The following is a 17500-nucleotide window of genomic DNA, read 5'->3' on the forward strand; positions in this document are numbered from 1 at the left end:
GGATGAAAATACCTTGAACAAACTTCCAGGAGATCTTAGAGCAGCTTCAACCTCCCACATTTACACCCAATCAAAGTTTCCCACTGAGTCACATCTGCAACTTACTCTCTTTGTTTTGTGCCTGAGTGTTTGTGAGTGAAGTGTGTTGACTAAATGAAGCCGCCTCTCTCTCTCAGGCTGCCCATGCTGAGCGGCTTCAAACAGAAAGCAGCGCTCTCACTCACCCAAAAGGAGCAGCTGAAGAAACAAATTTAAATTCCTGTTAATCAGATTTAAAAGTCAACTGAACTTCCAACAAGACAAACAACACTGAGGGTTTGTTTGCCGAGTCCGCTTGTAATTGGGATCAGATTTATATCACGACGATTCGCTGCTGTTCTTGGATGGAAAGAATGAATATTCCCAGAAATCAGAGGGACACAAGATACATGTTTTCTCTGGCAAACAGCAGCAGCTCATCAACCACCATACAGATCACAGCGTGTGAGAAAATTACAAGGAAAATGTGCTTTTAAAAGATATTAAATCTAAAGCTGGACATTTTCCATATTATAAATTATTGTCTGGTGATTTAACTGACCTAAAACAGAAAACATTTAGTCTGATTTAATGTCTGAGGTTGAGAAAAAAGGGTTTGGTTTCACTAGAAACAGCAGACCACCGCCTAGCTTTAGTTTCTCTGTGAAGCATAGCTCCAAATTATTTATGGAGTTTTCTCCTATTAGTGGGTTTTTCCATAGAGCAGGTCTGAAATATTCAGAAAGGTTGGCATATGGAGGCTAAATACTTTTTGACGAAGACCTTGGTGCTGATTGGCTGAAGCCCAAAGAGTTTAAATAAGGAAGGCTGTAGATGTTAGCTTCTGCAGGAGAAGATGGTTTCAACTGAACGCATCAATCCGCTAAACTAAGAGAAGTTTTTTCCTTAAGAGCACAGAATGTAATGATTTAACTAGACCGCAGCCTATTGATTAAAACTGCCTGACTGACCTGACATGAAGAAGTCAGACAGGGGAACATAGCAGACATCTTGGACGTCTTTAAAGTTGGGCTGAGTAAGTTTGTGAAGTAATTATCACCTCAGTCCAGCATTAGTAGAAGTGGGATCATTTCACACCTGTCTGCCCGCGAAAACAAGCAGATAAGATCAGTGTAAGGAGCCGATCCAACACCGGGCGTCTGAATGCGTGTGATGGAAATGATATTTCAATTACACAATAAGCTTATCTTTCCTTTCTTCAACTGTATCTCATAATGGCCTATTATCCACAGCTTTTCATGCTTGATTACTAAATAGGATTTCAAAGCTTTGCAGGAGTTTGCCAGCAGCTTCAAATGAGGCAGAGAATTGAGAATTGATTTGTTATTGAGCAAAGAAACCAACCCTCTCCTGCACCTCCCCTCCCACGTCTCCCGGATCCGACGGAGCAGCACCGCTCCCTCGGATGTACATGACAATTTTATCCAAGGCTGTCATATTTCATTGGAGTTGTTTTTCTGCAGGAAACAAAGAAGCGGTGGCCCAGGTTTGCTCTCTGTTGGTTTTGAGATGCAGCAGTGAATTCTCGTCTTTGTGAGGAAAGAAGGAAAGCGTAGCGGTGCAGACAGATATTTAGGTCCCTTGGCGCCTTCATAAAACCTCGTATACACCAGCATCCTCACAGCCATGCCTGTTCCCACACAAACACTGAGACGGAGCCGCAGTCACTTCCTGCTCAGGCGCCGTGGAGCTGATCGTAGGCAGCCGTCCCAACGCAGAGCCGGAGCCGGACTCGGAACAATGCTGCGGTTCAGCTCCGCTCTGTGGCTAAAACACCACAAGAAAAAGCATCAGATGCTGATTGCCTCAAGCTCCCTTTTATTAGGGAGCGCCACGCACCTGCCTCCTCGCTCATCTGCCAACACAGGAGGACAAAACATCAGCTGTTCATAACGGGGAGAAGATTTCCACCAGAGGCCAACGGTTTTCCATCTCTGTGTAAACAGAGCACAATGCCTCCTGGTGATCATAAAAACATGCAATGTTTTCATGTCTTCTTTTAAACAACAAACCACCAACCAACCAAAAACTAACTGGTTGGTTTTGTTCATAGAAAACAGTTGAGGAAAATTCTCAGATTGATTGTAGTTGGCAGCAGAACGGCAGGAGGAGATGAAACTGCAGAAGGCTGGATGACGGCTGACATGATGGAAAACACCTGGACTGGAGACCGGACATAATGGCCACTGGACCAGAGACCGGTTCCAACCTTCAGTCTCTCTGGGAGGCCTGGTGAGGACAGACCGCTGGTAGATTAATGTTGGTATTAATTTTATTAAAGGAGAAAATGAGAAATGAGAGTTAACCATCTTTCCATCGATGAGATGATGCATCACCACCACATTTTACTTTACATTCCAAACATTTACCCAGATCAAATAAACAAATAATTTTATTAAACTGCGACTTAGAGGGATTTTCTTTTTTGCAGATCTGCTCAGCTGAGTTATTGTCAGTTTTATGAGGCTGAATGCATGACAGGAAGACCTGCAGCTAAGTTAGCGGCAGGAAAATCCAAGCCAAATGAGGGTAGATAGTGTCAGGGCCGATGAATTTCTCCTGAGATGACTGATGGGAGTTTGATAGATGAAGTGATGTTGGAGGTGAAGATGATGAAGACGTTGAGGATTTCCTGCCTCAAAGAGCCGAAGCACAAAGAGCAGTTGGATCTCAGACATCTTCATAAATGAAGGAGTTTTACTGAAACGTTCCTCACTGCACCAACAGGTTTATTTGTGCCGTAAACAAAATGTTGCTTTTGTGTAAAAATCCCTTTAAAGTGTGCCGCTAAATGGGGGAACGTGCAGAAAGAAATCATTTTTTATTTTGGATTTTATTTTATAGTTTTTATTCATCGTCCGCATTAATGTGGAAATGTGAAAACTCTTGTTGCACATGTTTAAAAACCGATTTCCACTTGTTCCCATGCCTGAAACTCTGAGGAAGAACATGTTAGGTGAGGGTCTCCTAAATGAGCCGAGAGTCAGTCGAGACTCTGTTGGAGCAGAGTGTGGCCCCAAACCAGAACCAGAACCAGCAGAACCGGACGAAAAGGACAAGAATCAGAACCAACATCCAGAACTTCATTATAGACGTCTGCAATGCTGCATATTCAGGTATTGAGCCATTATCATTAAATACTAATGATGCAATGATAAACTATACATTATTAAGTTACGTTTTATATATCAGACCTCTGACCAAAATAACATAATGAACAGAAATGATAGAAAAACAAAACCAGGTTTGTGAACTTTTTACTTTTTACTGAGAAAACAAAGAGCAAAAAATTATAATTTGAGAGGAAAACCAGAGACTACAACACAATACAAAGATCAAATCTGAAAAGACAAACCGAAACTAAAGTATCAATATTACCGCAGACGATACCGACACAAATCTGGTTTCAATATTATCAATATTTTGGATCTATCTGTCCAACTGTTCTTTATTATCTGCAAACTTTGATGAACTGAAGCAACGAAGGAAAGAAAATTGTGTTAAAACTAAACTTTAGTGCTGCTAACCTGAAGCTAACCTTGGATGCTAACCTACTATCTATGTTGATGATGATTGTGAGTTTTAAAGGCTGCTGAATGATGCTTCATTCACTCACCTTAAGACACAGCCAGAGTCAGATTATTATGTCCTGAAGGCTTCCACTGAGGGTGCACTTACTTTCTGGAGTGTGCTTGTTTAATTGGCAGGACGCCGAATCCCCAGAGGGGTGAAATCAGATTAGTAATGAAATCCTCTGGCAGGAGTCACACATCATCTGTTCAGGCAAATTGGGAAACGATTCCTTTGGCAGCGCTTCCACTTGATATCTTGACTGATTCAATCTTCTTTTGCCCAACTAACAAAGGCAGCAAAGCCTGGGGAGGGAAACGTCTGTAGCATTGTGCAGCGCTGAGTGTGAGGAAGATGGTTAAAGGCGGCGCAGGTAATTGTCTGCAGAATGTGTCGGCCTGTGGCTAAACGGGTCCATCAGGCAGGCGGACGATTGTTGTGCAGAACTATTGTTGTCCCGTTTCTCATTCCGCCTTCGACGCCGGAGTCTTCCCTCTGCATTTAACCGCAGAAATGGGAAGAGCCAAACTTATCTCCCATTCATCCACCTGACTGACTGTTTATGAATGCAAAACAATAAAAACAGTTTCAGCCTCACTCTGCCTCCCTCCTTCAGGAAAACGAATAACTGGGCAGATACCGCTCAGAGCAAACTGACTCACCCCGGAGTTTCCCTCATTCTTTAGTTCATGCATATTTAGGAGATATTTTTTTAATCATCAAACTAAATTACACAATTCTTTGAATGTGAATTTGCCATGTACTGTAACTTTGCTATAATTCAATTAAATTCAGTTTATTTATATTTCACCATTTCACAACAAAGATCATCAAGTCACTTTACAAAAAGAATAATGTCAGTTCAGTCACACATACATTCCAGTTTATTCTAGTTATCAGTCAGGGCAAAAACTTCAGTTCATTATTCAAATTAGATTAAAAAGTTTCTGTCTAAGGAAACAGCAGAACATCTTTGACTTGCAGCGTTCTCTCCTCCTGACCAGCAGGGGGCGACAATCAGTTCCACCGTGTCGTTGACTTTACTCATGAAAAAGCAATCTCTCACTGAGCATGCATGCAGCGACAGTGGAGAGGAAAAATCCTCCTTTAACAGAAAGAAACCTCCAGCAAGACCAGGACCTGGACCAGAACCAGAACCAGGACCAGAACCAGAACCAGGACCAGAACCAGGACCGGAACCAGGACCAGGACCTGGACCAGAACCAGAACCAGGACCAGAACCAGAACCAGGACCAGAACCAGGACCAGAACCAGGACCAGGACCTGGACCAGCACCAGAACCAGAACCAGGACCTGGACCAGAACCAGGACCAGAATGGACCAGAACCAGGACCAGAACCAGAACCAGGACCTGGACCAGAACCAGGACCAGAATGGACCAGAACCAGGACCAGAACCAGAACCAGGACCTGGACCAGAACCAGGACCAGAACCAGGACCAGGACCAGAACCAGAACCAGGACCAGCACCAGAACCAGAACCAGAACCAGAACCAGGACCTGGACCAGAACCAGGACCAGAACCAGAACCAGAACCAGGACTTGGACCAGAACCAGGACCAGGACCAGGACCAGAACCAGGACCTGGACCAGGACCAGAACCAGAACCAGGACCAGGACCAGGACCTGGACCAAGACCTGGTTCAGTACCAGCAGCCACAGCAGACTGGAGATTTGAGAAAACAGAGCAGAGGCACAGAAGAAACAGAATAACTGGTCCAGCGGTAATAAAAAATAAAAAGTTAACATCGGGACGGAAAACGATTAGCTGATGAATTATCTCAGCTGAAGGAACCTCAGCCAATCAGAACGCCCGACCAGATGTAGATGAAAAATAATGAGAAAAAAAACATAAATGAACAGTTTTAGAAATAACAGCAAATAATGCAAAATTGGAGAGTAGTAGAAGAAGAAAGTAACTTTATTGTTCCATGTGCAGGAACAATAAAGTTATTTCTGTTCTCTTCTATGCTCCTCTGTCGGGCCCCTGGGGTCCGGACCGGACCAGGGCTTCGGTTCTGGTCCTCCGTGGGGCCCCTGGGGACCGGACCGGGGCTTCGGGTTCTGCTCCTCCGTCGGGCCCCTGGGGTCCGGACCGGACCAGGGCTTCGGTTCTGGTCCTCCGTGGGGCCCCTGGGGACCGGACCGGGGCTTCGGGTTCTGCTCCTCCGTCGGGCCCCTGGGGTCCGGACCGGACCAGGGCTTCGGTTCTGGTCCTCCGTGGGGCCCCTGGGGACCGGACCGGGGCTTCGGGTTCTGCTCCTCCGTCGGGCCCCTGGGGTCCGGACCGGACCAGGGCTTCGGGTTCTGCTCCTCCGTCGGGCCCCTGGGGTCCGGACCGGACCAGGGCTTCGGGTTCTGCTCCTCCGTCGGGCCCCTGGGGTCCGGACTGGACCAGGGTTTCGGTTCTGGTCCTCCGTGGGGCCCCTGGGGTCCGGACCGGACCGGGGCTTCAGGTTCTGCTCCTCTGTCGGGCCCCTGGGGTCCGGACCGGACCAGGGCTTCGGTTCTGCTCCTCTGTCGGGCCCCTGGGGTCTGGACCAGGCCAGGGCTTCGGTTCTGGTCCTTCGTGGGGCCCCTGGGGACCAGACCGGGGCTTCGGGTTCTGCTCCTCCGTCGGGCCCCTGGGGTCCGGACCGGACCAGGGCTTCGGGTTCTGCTCCTCCGTCGGGCCCCTGGGGTCCGGACTGGACCAGGGTTTCGGTTCTGGTCCTCCGTGGGGCCCCTGGGGTCCGGACCGGACCGGGGCTTCAGGTTCTGCTCCTCCGTCGGGCCCCTGGGGTCCGGACCGGACCAGGGCTTCGGGTTCAGACAGGAAGTTTGAACCTGAAGTTCTGGTAAACCCTCCATGAGAGGAAATCAGTTTCCAAACAGACGACGGGCCGGTCGGCTTTGAGGCCCAAACTCTCCTGGGATTTCACTTATAATGATATGGAAATAAATCTGGTAACATCCGGAACATTAAATCGGGCTGAAACTGCAAATGTAAAGTTGTATTTTTTCTGTCTTTAAAAACAGAGAAGCTTCATTTTTCTTGCATGTATTCCAAGATATTGATATTCAGCCAAAACGCAGCGTTGGTCTGAATTTTCAGGGCTTATCATAGACTGAATGCAAATGTCCTTCACGGTTCTTTGTGTGTGCATGGAGCAGTCAGCCATTACTGAAGTTCTCCCACTATTTACATAAGTCAAGGGAAGCCGCATGTAAAAAAAATAAAAAAGTAAAATCTCTGGATTTAAAGTGTGAAGCCGTTTTATTTTCATTGTGTGAATGGTGGACAGACTCTGCTGTTTTCTGGAGAAGCTCCACTTCATCTAAACATTTAGCAAACAGCGCTCTGCAGCGCCGACCTGCTGGTAAAAGTCTGAACAGTTTGTGTCCAGCATGTGTGGGGTCTGCAGAGGAGTTGTAGTAACTTCATGCAAAAGGAGCCCCAACCAAAGATTTAGTGAATAGAAATAAACACTTTACAGAAATATAAAATATAATGTTTATTGATCTAATGTCATATTTTAATATCCTCTATAACAGGGGTCCCCAAGCTACGGCCCGCATCTGGCCCGCCTCCTCATTTGGTCCGGCCCCCTGAACAATACCAGAGAGCATTCAGTGTTTCTTTTTCATATATATGTGGATTTTTCTTCAACCACCAGGGGGGGCTCTTGAGCAGATATGAAACTTAGTTTCCCTCAATGGAATATATACTAGTCAGTACCAGTCACTGTTTCGCTCACGGTTTTTTTCCATTTGCATTCTGGGTAAAAATCTATCTACAAACGCGAATATGTCGTCGGCAGTAATCCAGCCCCCCCGTCCACAGTTTCACTCCCCCCCCCTCAACAAAAGTTTTCTAAGGTTTCTTTCTCGAAAAACTAAGACCGGCCCCCGACCAGAAAAGGGAACAGTTATGTGGCCCTCGCAGGAAAAAGTTTGGGGACCCCTGCTCTATAAGAATCAGCGAAGAAACATGAAGTTAAGGCTTAAATATGTCACTCTGTGAGTGACAAACGTATTAAAACATATTGAACTTTTTCCACAATGCTCTAAACTCCTGATCTGTACTCGTGCAGGGAGGGTCCGGTCTGGTCTGTGGGTAAATGAACACAGCGATAATCAGTATTTATGCTGCAAAAACCAGAGTCTGAACAGAATTGGTGCAGAAGGTTGATTTATTGCCTGTTGGAGTTTCTGTGCGTTGGGTTGCTGACAGCAGGTTCGTCCAGAGACCAACCACCTGTGAAGCTCTGCTCTCACTCTGTGAAGTATCATTGTGGACACTTTAATGGACTTTCTTAGCAGGATTTTTAGTATTAATTTCACAGATGTGCAGCTGCAGGAGGATCTCATTTGTTAGGAACAAACATGGTTGCTGTGACTCTTTGACTCAGAGACGCTACAGAAAGTCCAGTTTGCTGCGGAGCTAATTGTCCCTGAAATGCAGCAGGCTTTCATATTTTTTTATGCCAAATAATATTTCTCTCCCGTTCAACAGATTATGAGTTCACAGAGGAGCTGTGCCTGATGAGGCGTTAAAAATAAGTGGATTTGGGGGTTTTAAGACTCTCCACCATCTTCCATGTTACACATGGATGAATGTAATGCCGTCATATCAGGACAAAAGTTGGACTTCAGGACTCAGTGTTAGCTCAGGCTGTTTTTTTTAAATATCACTGGATGGAGGGAAAAGAGGGGAGTGCAATCACCTTCCTGATTGGATTAGTGGACTCGGGACAGAGAAAGTGTCGCCCGGCTGATTGAGAGAAGCGGAAAGCGGGGCAGAACCTGCTGCTTCGGATCACATTAATTCTGCTTTAAGTGTTTCAGCCTGCAGCTTAGCTAACACATCTTCCCGGGAACGCCATTAATACGGGATGTCTACTTGTTGCCTGGAACATCGCAGCGTGAAGGCCTGCTGCGGCTCTGCGGCTGATTAGTGGCTGCGTTGAGCTCAAGGCCGCAGTGCCGCTCCTCAGGCGCAGCTTTATTAAAACTCATTACTAGCTGTTATCTCGTTAGAGCGGCCCGCATGTACACAACTGCAGTACAGTCTGTCTGACTGCAGAGTTCAGCTCAGCAACATGTCTGCTTGGTAAATAGATATTCAGCTTACAAACTAAATATTTGGCAAATTAAATATTTAGTTAACAGGCTAAATTTAGTTTGAGACAAAATATTTTGTTTGCAATTTATACATTTAGCCCCAAATGAAATATTTATCTATTATCTTCGAAGTAAACATTTAGTTTGAAATTGTGACATTTATGAATGAAAGAATGACATGGTGAAAATATAAAAACACATTTTTTTTCTCTTACAACCTAAATTATTGATGTTAATATTTGACTGTGTAACTTCCCCGACGGTGTAGTCAAAGCATCGGGTGAAGCTGCTGCTGAGCATCATTTTGGTTCAACTGAATAACAACAAAAGCTCTGTGGGCTGTTCTCTTTGCTACTGTGTGTGTGTGTGTGTGTGTGTGTGTGTGTGTGTGTGTGTGTGTGTGTGTGTGTGTGTGTGTGTGTGTGTGTGTGTGTGTGTGTGACGGGGTCCGAGCTCTGAAGAGGGATCAGTGTCTTCCTGACAGGACTCCCTCTGATGCTGGACAGTACAAAGAGCCCAATCGGCTCAAATTGGACCTCAGGGAGTTCTCAGCCAATTAAGGGTGTGGCCGAGCCGTCACTCAAGAAGATTCTAGAAACAGAACCAGAAAGTGAACGGGCCTGGAGGGAGCAGACAGGCTCACACTGACTCACCAGGTTTCTGCAATGCTACTCTTAGCCAAGCAGCAGCAGAAACTATAAACATGTTTGTCCTGAATGTAGCACAGACCGGAGCCAGACTCTTTGTTTTTAACACAACTGGACCCAGGCCCAACTGGACCCAACTGGACCCAGGCCCAACTGGACCCAACTGGACCCAGGCCCAACTGGACCCAGGCCCAACTGGACCCAGGCCCAACTGGAACCAGGCCCAACTGGACCCAGACCCAACTGGACCCTGGCCCACCTGGAACCAGGCCCAACTGGACCCAACTGGACCCAGGCCCACCTGGACTCAGACCCAACTGGACCCAGACCCAACTGGACCCAGGCCCACCTGGACTCAGACCCAACTGGACTCAGACCCAACTGGACCCAGACCCAACTGGACCCTGGCCCACCTGGAACCAGGCCCACCTGGAACCAGGCCCACCTGGACCCAACTGGACCCAGACCCACCTGGACTCAGACCCAACTGGACCCAGACCCAACTGGACCCACCTGGACTCAGACCCACCTGGACTCAGACCCAACTGGACCCAGACCCACCTGGACTCAGACCCACCTGGACTCAGACCCAACTGGACCCAGACCCACCTGGACCCAGACCCACCTGGACTCAGACCCACCTGGACTCAGACCCAACTGGACCCAGACCCACCTGGACTCAGACCCAACTGGACCCAGGCCCAACTGGACCCACCTGGACTCAGACCCAACTGGACCCAGACCCAACTGGACCCTGGCCCAACTGGACCCACCTGGACTCAGACCCAACTGGACCCAGACCCAACTGGACCCTGGCCCACCTGAAGCTCCTTTCCGTATGAGCTGTGTCAGGGTCTCTGTCACTTTTATGCAAATAAGCTGCTGTTGGCCACGCCCCCAAACTCAATGTTCAAACTCGGTTTATGCAGCTTAAATATCTGCCAACAGAAGCACATCTCTGACCGTGAATACAGAGCATAGAGCGGTAAAACCAAACGTTTGTCTTTAAAAGCTGAAGTGGGCGGAGCTCCCCTTGGGTTGCTAGGTAACGGGCCCGTGGAGAGGCTTTTGAAACGTTTTCCAAACCCGAGCTTATGGTTTTAGTGCTTGGACTAGAACAATAGAGACACAAATTTAAATCTGGCCGTTTGGTTTATTTGGTTTTTATTAAACACTTAAAAAGTTAATCCTGTCCAATAAATCGGAGCCTTTTAGAGAACATCCTGAAGAACTGGACGTGACGCCACAGTTTTTAGAAAATGCTGCCTGTTTCTGGACGGCAGGCGCTGAGAATCAGTGCATCAGCATAAATTGGATCTTAACCTGGATTAATTCCTCGGGCAGCCGTTCAATAGGCTCTGGGTTCAGTCAGAGGTGATCTATCCTGCTATTTTCTGGACTTTAAAAGAAAAACATCCATCCTTAGTCACTGACTGTTTGCCCTTTCTGCCCTCAGCTTCACCTTTTCTCCCTCCACTCATTAAATCCTTCCCTCTCACATCGGTTCCTCCCCATTAGCTCTCAACTGGCCTCTGGAACTTTCTTAACTCAAAAAGTCAAAAGTTCTCCTGTCTCTCTCCTCCTCATCCCTTCCTTTCTTCTTCTCTTTCTTTAATCTCCCTCTCCGCCTGTCTGCTGCATCCCTCCCCTCTCACAGGAGACACTTGCAGCAGTTTTAATTCTTCTTGATCTCGCAGCCGACTCCCTCTAATTCTCTGGCAGATTTCTGTGCCTGCAGGTCAGATTCTCGCAGTCACAACTTGGTTCTGTCACAGTTTTTATTATTTATATTTTGGATACACTAAATGATGGGAGTCTGGAGCCAAACACAACGCAGTGGCACCAAAATGTTGTTGGTTTGATTGTCCGTTTGTCCGTCCATCCAGGGTTGGGTTGCAGGGACAGCAGATTAACCGGAGAAGGCCAGACCTCCCTCTGGGCCCGGTACCCCACACTCCTGAAGTACCACAGGACTCCCCAAGGGAACCGGTCAAATACCTTCAACGGTCAAGTCTACAAAACGCAGGTAAACTGCAGATATAGCCTGGTAGCTATCAGTAGCTATCAGTAGCTCCTGGTAGCTATCAGTAGCTCCTGGTAGCTATCAGTAGCTATCAGTAGCTCCTGGTAGCTATCAGTACCTCCTGGTAGCTATCAGTACCTCCTGGTAGCTATCAGTAGCTCCTGGTAGCTATCAGTAGCTATCAGTAGCTCCTGGTAGCTATCAGTACCTCCTGGTAGATATCAGTACCTCCTGGTAGCTATCAGTAGCTCCTGGTAGCTATCAGTACCTCCTGGTAGCTATCAGTAGCTCCTGGTAGCTATCAGTAGCTATCGGCAGCTATCAGCTCTTGGTCCTGCAGGCCACAAAGTCCTGACTCCTTCTTCAGCTTGACAGCATCCCTCATTCTGTCCACCAGCAGGTTTGAGTGTTGATCTGATTTCATTGTTGTGACTTCATGAAACGAAGTCTCAGATTTTACACGTAACCACAGTAGAAAGAAATCAAGCTCAACTTGGGTGAGAGCTGATTCTGTGCAAAATTAATGTTTTAAGGACTTTTCTTGGGTTTCGGCTGATTTAAATCACATTGTGCAATTAAAATGTTCATTTTATCCAGACCTAGATAAATATTGCATATTGAGCTGATTATGGAACAGCTTCATCAGAGTATGGTTAATAATTAGAGGCGGTGGATGACTCTGACTCTCTTGAATCTGCTACACTGGTCACACTGACACAAACAGCTTCTGAAAACTCCTCTGCGGGTGCAGAAAGCCCATCAGACAGTCTCAAGTGAGACAATTATAAGTTCTATCTGAGAATTTGCCGCCTGTCTGGTGGCGTACCGAGTCAAGCTCCGGGTGGTGTGTGATTGTGCATCACACCCATAAGCACGCCTTGCACTGCTGAATAACTAACCATCTGATGCGAAATGACGTTTTTTTAGATAAGAACAAATAGGGTCCTCTCCCCGCGCCTGCCACCCGACACACTGAGGTCCCGCGTGGTTAAACTGTTCCAACTTCTGGGAGCTGATTTCCAATTGCTGCTGTGAGCTTCCAGTGGGAGTGTGGAAAGGTTAATGAATTCAGCGGTGTAAGGCCCCGCTCCCCTTCCAGTGGGCAGAGAGGGCCGGGCAGCATGCTGATGAAGGCCAGCTCCACAGGAGGCCGTCGCTGCCCCCTGAAGGCGGAGGCCTGCAGCTGCAGCGCTTCTCAAAGAGGCCAATAAACAGCAGCTTTGCTGCTGACACTCATTTACATTTCTGCTTTTTGGGTGAATAATTACAGATTAGTGAAGAAAGCTGGGTGGCTGATTTGTTTTAAAGCTTAATAACTGCAACAATTATACCCAGTTTAGATAATTGTGAAAAATATTTACAGTCAGCATTACCAGCACAGCTGGAATAAACAAACAGAAATGTGACATTTCTTCACAGGGTTTGGGCAATTTATTTAATTTATTGGTTGCAAACACAATTTAACAAAAGATTAAAAATGTAAACACACTACGGGGTTACAGTAGTGACTTTCTAGTAAGTAAATATGAAAAACAAAGTGCTTTATATTCAAATTAAATTAGAAAACTAATTAAAAAACCTGACAACAAATAAGCGAGTCTTTAAAATTTTAACTCTTTGTCAACTCAAGGAATCAGAAAAAAAATTAACTTCTGACACAAACTATGGAAAAGCTGCATCTATAAATGTAAATATGTTACAAATATCCTGATTTTTTTATGTTTTTACTTCCCTGTGAAACAGAGTGACGTATTATTAAGAGTATGTGCAGCATTTCTAGTCCTTTTATCAATCCGGCTGATTTATTACACAGCAAAACAACAAACTGATGACGATTTACCACAAATTCAAATGAAAAGTGTTCAAACTGAGATCTTACAGGTAACTTTCCAGAACCTTCTGGACCTTTCAGTTCTGTATTACCAGGTTGTGAAGATCCTCATATATATCCAGAAAACCAAATGACGAGTTGCAGGAAGGATTTTAGGTTCACATTTAGGACAGGTAACATCTGGAGAATGAACCAGTCAGTTCCAGAAGCAGGAAAATCCTCCCGTCCATTCTGGGTTCACTTTTCACAGTTTACAGAGAACGTAACTCTTAATTATCCGTGGAAAGTTTTTCTATTGGTGAAGGATTTTCATAGATCTAAACTACTCAGAATTTCACACATTGGTCCAATTTGAGTTTTTATTAAATGTCTTCTTTGTCATTCATTTTCATTTTGTCCTGATCTTCTTTCTTTTTTATTTTCTATTTTAGAGCCTTAAAACATTTTTCTGTCTCCTGAAGCTTCTCTGTCTTTTAAAACCTTCTCTGCTGGTTTTACTGGAGTTGTGTTTTTGTCTGATCCAGTTTGAGGTGAAAACCTCTAGAGGGATTCTGGAGGTTACTCTGAATGCTTCGGTCTGATTCCATCTGTTGACCTGAAACATGAAGGCCAGGTGGGCCAGGTGGGCCTGGGCGCCAGGTGGGCCTGGGCGCCAGGTGGGCCTGGTGGGCCAGGTGGGCCTGGGCGCCAGGTGGGCCAGGTGGGCCTGGTGGGCCAGGTGGGCCAGGTGGGCCTGGTGGGCCAGGTGGGCCAAGTGGGCCAGGTGGGCCAAGTGGGCCTGGTGGGCCAGGTGGGCCTGGGCGCCAGGTGGGCCTGGTGGGCCAGGTGGGCCTGGTGGGCCAAGTGGGCCAGGTGGGCCAAGTGGGCCAGGTGGGCCAAGTGGGCCTGGGCGCCAGGTGGGCCTGGTGGGCCAGGTGGGCCAGGTGGGCCTGGTGGGCCAGGTGGGCCAAGTGGGCCAGGTGGGCCAAGTGGGCCTGGTGGGCCAGGTGGGCCTGGTGGGCCAGGTGGGCCTGGGCGCCAGGTGGGCCTGGTGGGCCATGTGGGCCTGGGCGCCAGGTGGGCCTGGGCGCCAGGTGGGCCTGGTGGGCCAGGTGGGCCAGGTGGGCCTGGTGGGCCAGGTGGGCCAAGTGGGCCAGGTGGGCCAAGTGGGCCTGGTGGGCCAGGTGGGCCTGGGCGCCAGGTGGGCCTGGTGGGCCAGGTGGGCCTGGTGGGCCAAGTGGGCCAGGTGGGCCAAGTGGGCCAGGTGGGCCAAGTGGGCCTGGGCGCCAGGTGGGCCTGGTGGGCCAGGTGGGCCAGGTGGGCCTGGTGGGCCAGGTGGGCCAAGTGGGCCAGGTGGGCCAAGTGGGCCAGGTGGGCCAAGTGGGCCTGGTGGGCCAGGTGGGCCTGGGCGCCAGGTGGGCCTGGTGGGCCAGGTGGGCCAGGTGGGCCTGGTGGGCCAGGTGGGCCAGGTGGGCCTGGTGGGCCAGGTGGGCCAAGTGGGCCAGGTGGGCCAAGTGGGCCAGGTGGGCCTGGTGGGCCAGGTGGGCCAAGTGGGCCAGGTGGGCCTGGTGGGCCAGGTGGGCCTGGGCGCCAGGTGGGCCTGGTGGGCCAGGTGGGCCAGGTGGGCCTGGTGGGCCAGGTGGGCCTGGGCGCCAGGTGGGCCTGGGCGCCAGGTGGGCCTGGTGGGCCAGGTGGGCCAAGTGGGCCAGGTGGGCCAGGTGGGCCTGGGCGCCAGGTGGGCCTGGTGGGCCAGGTGGGCCAAGTGGGCCAGGTGGGCCTGGTGGGCCAGGTGGGCCTGGGTGCCAGGTGGGCCAGGTGGGCCTGGTGGGCCAGGTGGGCCTGGGTGCCAGGTGGGCCAGGTGGGCCTGGGCGCCAGGTGGGCCTGGGCGCCAGGTGGGCCTGGTGGGCCTGGGCGCCAGGTGGGCCTGGGCGCCAGGTGGGCCTGGGCGCCAGGTGGGCCTGGTGGGCCTGGGCGCCAGGTGGGCCTGGGCGCCAGGGGGGCCTGGGCACCAGGTGGGCCAGGTGGGCCTGGGCGCCAGGTGGGCCTGGTGGGCCAGGTGGGCCAGGTGGGCCTGGGCGCCAGGTGGGCCTGGGCGCCAGGTGGGCCAGGTGGGCCTGGGCGCCGGGCGGCGGTGACCCGTCCTCCATCAGCCCCGCAGCGCCGCGTTTCGGGTCACCTGCTCCCTCAGGTAGGCAGCAGAAACTCAGCTCACATATTTTCCTGGCCCACTTTCAGGGTTTTTTATATCTGCCTTCAGTTTTTCGTGAAAACTTTCACCCAAATTAAAGCCTTAGTATGACTGAACTTTGACCCCAGTAAATAAAACGACATGAGGACGTTTCCCTTCGCCTTTCTGTCTGTTTGGATGTTATAAATAAATGTTTTCACCGGATGGAAGAAGATTAGAGATGCTTTTTGACTCTTAGGAAGTGGAAACACCAGGAGATCTGTGATAAAATATTTAATGAAAAGTTTCATATTAATGTTTAAAGACTGAAGGTAAAATTGATCTAAAAACAATTTAAACAAATTAATAAAAGCTGATTATTGAGGCTGGGGTCGCTGTGATATTAAAGAAATTAAGCAAACATTGGAATGAATCTTCATTACTTTTATGACAATGAATAAATATTTTAAATGAGAAATAAATGAAGGGAAGCGAATATTCAGCCTGTTATGAAACTGCATTTAGGAAAAATCAATGAAGGCATTTATGGTTCATAAATAATTACAGATAATGTTCTTTTATTAGTTTCTTTCTCCACATTAAACATTTCGGTATGAAGACTGTGTTGGTCGCTGCAGCCATGTGTGATGAAAGTGGATCTTTCATTTTGGAGGTAAATATTTCACCCTGACACAAAACTCGTGTTGCCATATTGACAAAGGATTAGACGAGGCAGAGCGGCGCTCCGTCCTCCGCCTGGTATCTGGTGCAGCAGCACATGCAGCCAGCAGCAGCAGATAAACGCAGCGCCTCTGAGAGAAACAGTTTAAACTCGTCCCTGTTTGCTCAGATATCTGCGTGAGAGACGAGCTGAGGATTTGTGTTTGCTGCAACTCGAGCTGCATCTCAACAGCCTGACAGGAGGAGCCAGAGAACCAGAGAACCAGAGAACCAGAGAACCAGAGAGCCGGGGAACCAGAGAGCCGGAGAACCAGAGAGCCGGAGAACCAGAGAGCCGGAGAACCAGAGAGCCGGGGAACCAGAGAGCCGGAGAACCAGAGAGCCGGAGAACCAGAGAACCAGAGAGCCGGGGAACCAGAGAGCCGGAGAACCAGAGAGCCGGAGAACCAGAGAACCAGAGAGCCGGGGAACCAGAGAGCCGGAGAACCAGAGAACCAGAGAGCCGGGGAACCAGAGAGCCGGGGAACCAGAGAGCCGGGGAACCGGAGAACCAGAGAGCTGGAGAGGGACCTGAACCAGAGACCAGAAATAGTCTCCCAGCAGGATGCATGTTCCTGCCCTCAGTCCCCCAACACACACACACATGTTTGTTTGCTATCTTTGTGGGGACTTTCCATTGACTTCCATCCATTTCTACAGCCTAAACCTGACCTTTACCCTTTTCCCAACCCTAACCATCACATACCTAACCCTAACCAACCAAAACTCAATTCATACCTTAGCCCTAACTCTGACCCCTGACCCAAAAACAGGGTTTCCCCTGGTGGGGACCAGGCTCCGGTCCCCACGAGGAGCAATTGGTCCCCACAATGTAGTATATGTCAGGAAAATTGTCCCCACAAGGTATTACAAACAAACGCACACACATACACACACACACACACACCCCCACACACGCACACACACACACACACACACACACACGCACACACACACACACACACACACACACACACACACGCACACACACACACACACACAGCCGACTGCTTGTAAATCACAGCCATGCACATGCGGCTCTGTGCTGATCTGCAGGCGGCCAACGCTACATCAGGTGGAAGAAAATCCAATTTATTTGATTGGGATATTGTTTGCATAGCGTGCGCAGCGGCCATTACCACCATGATTAAAACAATCAGTCCAATCCGTTCCTATGGAAGCCAGCAGAGCGGAAACCACATTACTGGAAGCTGCTGAGATGTTTAACAATGCATCTTTGCTTTTGGCTCCATGAGGTTGTTTTCATCATTTTTTATGTCGTCTCGACATGAAAACACCAAAACAGAATAAAATATATCAGATGAACTCAGTCCATAATTTTCCAAAGAGAAGCCGTTCACAGGAACATTCAGCAGTGTTGGAGCTAAGAGATGGTATTC

The 17500-nt window shown here is 48.8% G+C and overlaps 1 pseudogene; it reads right to left on the reverse strand.

The window, feature by feature from the left end:
* Window positions 1-13791: 13791 nt before the first annotated feature.
* Window positions 13792-15360, reverse strand: LOC148161223 (uncharacterized; annotated as a pseudogene).
* Window positions 15361-17500: the final 2140 nt, after the last annotated feature.

This window comes from Poecilia mexicana, unplaced genomic scaffold, assembly GCF_051168715.1.
Source record: "Poecilia mexicana isolate PSO_F unplaced genomic scaffold, ASM5116871v1 scaffold_1, whole genome shotgun sequence".
Classification (NCBI taxonomy): domain Eukaryota; kingdom Metazoa; phylum Chordata; class Actinopteri; order Cyprinodontiformes; family Poeciliidae; genus Poecilia; species Poecilia mexicana.